Source organism: Nanorana parkeri, unplaced genomic scaffold (assembly GCF_000935625.1).
Source record: "Nanorana parkeri isolate BGI_ZX_2015 unplaced genomic scaffold, ASM93562v1 scaffold1542, whole genome shotgun sequence".
NCBI lineage: Eukaryota > Metazoa > Chordata > Amphibia > Anura > Dicroglossidae > Nanorana > Nanorana parkeri.
Genome location: NW_017307810.1, coordinates 33,865 through 38,681, shown reverse-complemented (window position 1 = coordinate 38,681; position 4,817 = coordinate 33,865).

Here is a 4,817-nt window from a genome sequence, read left to right as displayed (position 1 = left end):
TCTAGACATAAACCCAATATATGTGGGTCCTGTTTTAAGGGACAGGACAAAAAAAAATAGGTGCACATGGACCGCATCATAGGACTGTTACATGGGAGGTGTTTTGCTTTAAATATACAGGATACATATGACTCCCTAAGTGAACAATTAACCTTTGTGGAATACCCCTTTTATATATCATAGTACAAAGTTTCGTCACACACTCACCACATGTCTGGTTTTGTGGATTTTGTGGATTTTGTATGTCAGAGTTTCACTTATATTTCTTTGCTCTGCTGTAACAATGGCGTCTGCAGATGTGAGAAAGGATCTGCTGGACTGTTCTATGTGTCTGAACATTTATACGGATCCTGTAACACTGAGATGTGGACACAACTTCTGCCGGGATTGCATTGATCAGGTGTTGGACACACAGGAAAGATCTGGAGTTTATTCCTGTCCTGAATGCTGAGCAGAGTCTGTGGAGAGGCCTGTACTTGTAAGGAACATAACCCTGTGTAACATCGCAGAGAGTTTCCTCTTTACTCAGCCAGCTCAGGAGGAGACTGGAATCTTCTGCACTTACTGTGTGGACTCGTCTGTACCTGCTGTTAAATCCTGTGTGTTGTGTGAAGCTTCTCTGTGTGATAAACATCTGAGAGTCCACCGCAAGGCACCAGAACATGTCCTAACTGAACACACCACCTCCATGGAGAATAAAAAGTGCTCTGCCCATAAGAAGATCCTGGAGTATTTCTGCACTGAGGATTCGGCCTGTATCTGTGTGTCTTGTTGCTTGGCTGGAGAACACCGTGGACATCAGATGGAGATGCTGGATGTGGCCTCTGAGAAGAAGAAAAGACTGAGGAATGTTCTGCAGGAACTGATCACCAAGAGAGAGGAGACCGAGAAAAGAGTCCGGAGTCTGCAGGAACGCAAGAGCAAAGTACATAGGAGAGCAGATGAAGTAGCAAAGGAGGTCAGCGCCTTGTTTACTGAAATCAGGAGACAGCTTGATGATCTGGAGAAGAGGGTCCTGAGTGAGATCTCCAGGCAGAAAGATGAGCTTTCACTCTCCATCTCTGACCTATTACAGCAGCTGGAATTAAAGAAGGATGAACTGTCCATGAAGATTCATCACATTGAGGAGCTGTGCAAAATGACTGATCCACTAACTGTCTTACATGGACCAGACATGGGTGATGCTGAGGAGAAAGATGAGAAAGACAGAGAGCGGCAAGAAAAGCATCTTTCTGATGGAGATCATCTGGATGTGGGTTTTATCTTACAAACATTGCACACAGTATCTCATATGATGAGAGATGTAAAGATAGTGATCTATATATCAAAACCTGCATACATGTTCCTGGATGTAAACACAGCTCATAATGAGCTCCATATCTCAGATGAACGGAAAACTGCATCCTGGTCAGAAATAATGCACAAGCACCCAGAAACACCATAGAGATTTCAGTGTTTTTTTAATGTAATAAGCAGCAGCAGTTTTTCTTCTGGGCAGTATCACTGGGATGTTGAGTGCAGGGAAGCATCAAGCTGGAGGATAGGGATGTGTTATCCCAGTATAGAAAGGATAGGAGCCCAGTCTAACTTTGGAGAAAACAACAAGTCCTGGTGTTTGCGAAGAGATAAAGGTCTCTATGCAGTGATACATAACAGTAAAGTATTCCAGTTACCTCACAAAAGTTTAATTAACAGAGTCAGTATCTCTCTGGATTATGAGGGAGGGCAACTGTCATTTTATGAGCTGTGTGAGCTGATCAGACACCTCCACACCTTCACCGCCACCTTCACTGAGCCCCTTCATGCAGCAATAAGTGTTTATTGGAGAAAGAGGGATGGGGTGTATGTAGATTGTTGGGTGAGAATTGTAGAGCCTCAAAAATAATCACAAGATATCTGGGAAGATTTTTTTGACATCACAAGCTGACAATCCTAACTAGCTATCTAAAGCATTGGACTGGCTAATAATTAAAGTGTTTGTCTATGGAGAATAAAACAATGATACATAGTCTGTATATCTCTGCAATGCACGTGTTAACAGTTTTAAAAAAAGATGCAAGTACAGAAAAATACCCATTGATCTGCCATCAATCTAGGGATCTTCTAACTTCCTGTCTTGAGCTGACAACATGATGCCTCTTCTGTACTGAAATCAAAAGCAGTCTTTCCAGCCCTGCTCAGTTCTCTCTTTCAGGGCTACAGAATAACATAAGGGAGTGTCCTGCGTTCCAGCAGGAGAAAAGTGAGCAGGGTTGACAACACAGATTAGGATTTCAATGTACCCTTGTAAGTGTCAGGAAAACTTTAATGGTTGTTTATCATTCTTTTTTAATTGTTATAAGCTTATCTTTCATTTGATCATGTTCATTGCATGCATAAAATATATTTTTTTGCAAATAAATATTTAATATGATATCTGATATGATTCATATTAATATGATTCAGTTACCTTTTCCCTACATAATTCAATGTTTTGTCAAGATGTACAAGGGGATGGTGATGTGCCAATGACTAATAAACAATTATGTTTGACTGTTGAATGATTCTTTCATGCTATTCACAAACGGGTGAAGAGTTTGGCGAAGGCAGGAGAAGTGAACAATCTAGGCCAACATAGCTGATTTGGAACAATTCCCCAATTCAGCTCAATTTCCATTTCAGCTATGCTGTCACCCTTTAGGCCCCGTTCCCACTGCGCGATATGCAAATCGCGCGTTTGTCGCACGATTTGCATATTGCGCGACATCGCGAGATTTGCCGCACGATGTCGCGTTCAAGCTTGCATTGAGCAAGCTTGAATCGCGGCTAAATCCGCTCAAAAAAGGGTCCTGCTGTAGCGACACACGACCCGCGACAGCAGGACCCTTTGCCCCATTGGATTGCATTGGAGCGCGATATTGCGCGGTAATTTGCCGCGATATCGCGGGAATTACCGCGCGATAAATCGTTCAATGTGAACGGGGTCTTAGTGAATATCCCTGTATGTATTGAAGAGTTGACAGATTGTTAATTTGTATTCCGTGTTTTTGTACGTGACTTTTATTTATTATTTATCATGTCAAATTCTTCTGCCAAAACCTCAAATCTAACCACTAGATGGCACCTGTTCCACCAGGAAGCTGACAGCGCCGCAGCGCCAATCACAGGCACTGAGACATTTCCCGATCTTTGCAGCTGTGGACCGGAATAATGTCTCAGTACCTGTGATTGGCGCTGTCAACTTCCTGGCGGGCTCGGCACGTGGAGCTGCGAACACGCCCGAGCCCATCACTAGTCACACCGACCTGTATAATATAACAACTTTAACTAAATAGTTGTCCTTTTATTTAAATGAAAAGCTTTCTGCTTTAGAGAAATAAAGTAAAAGCCCCTGGACCCATTAGTACAACCTAGACGGCAGCCCCCTTATGCTTTCAAAGTGGCATACATACAAAGCAGCAAATAATTAATTTATATATTTATTATTATTTACTATTATTATTATACAGACTTTGTATAGTGCCAACAGTCATTACAGTTGTAATACATCTCAAGACAAGAGGGTTAGGAGGACCAGGCTTGTGAGAGCTTACAAAAAGGGAAGGGCAAGTGATACAAATGGTGGAAACTAAGTGGGGATGAGTTGTTTGAGAAAGTAAAATCTCAGTTGCTGGGTAGAGGCGGGATAGGCTTCCCTGACTAGATGAGTTTTCAGGGATATAAAACACATTAGCTCTCCATGTTGGATTGATCAAGTCATACGCACTACCATTATCACAAAAACTTCCCCTCTTGTTTCCTTCCTGAAGCAGCGTGCACAGAAGTTTTTTTGATAACACTGCAATATTGTGCTGACACTGGACATCTTGATAACCATTCGCTGTAGGATGATTGGTTGATCACTTCACGGTAAGTAAGTGAGTGTTCTCAAGGGCCTGTTCACACTACAAAGAGTGCGTTCCAGAGCGTTCAGCCTCTGGAACACACTGGAATGCAACCCGGCAGGCTCACTGCATTCAGGGGCGTGGCGGTGCATTGAAGTGAATGGCACCGTAGCCACGCCCCCTGGCCGCAGTGCGATCGCCCGCATGCGGCATTTTTGCAGATTGCATTGGACCGGAACGCAGGCACTAATGTGCCACGCATTCGGGTTCGGGCGATAGCACTGCGGGCAGGGGGTGTGGCTGCGGTACCATTGACTTCAATGCACCGCCACGCCCCTGAGTGCAGGGAGTCTGCTGGGATGCGTTCCAGAGGCTGAATGCTCTGGAACGCACTCTTTGTGGTGTGAACCGGCCCTGAACGGTAGTTTAATAAAAGGTTTTTTAACTTGCTACACTCTCAGAGCCTCTTTTATGATGTTTTTTTTCTGAGCTGATATGAGGTATCATTGGAGCCATGGCAGGGAGGAGGACCCATGTGCGTTGATATAAAAGGCTGACCATCCAAGATAAAAAGCACATTATGACTTGCTTCTACTTATTTGCGGTCATGCCATTGTTGGTGAGTTTATCCAATCTAAACAACACGGGAGGAGGACTGTTCACCGCATACATTAAACACCACATTGAATCATTGTAGTGAAGCACTTTACTCATGATCTTTGCAGTGGGTTTAATGATAATAGGCACGTTTATTTATAATAGGCACATTTATTGCTGTAATATTGTTAGAGAGTGCAGAATAAATTGATTTTTATTTAAGGGCACATTTATTGTACTAATACCAGCCTTAAGCGCAGTGCAGATTTATTTACATTTAGTGAGTAGCATATACTACTTGAGCACAGCCGCTAAGATTTATACTTTTAGATAGAGGTGTGGACCATGGTGGAAAAA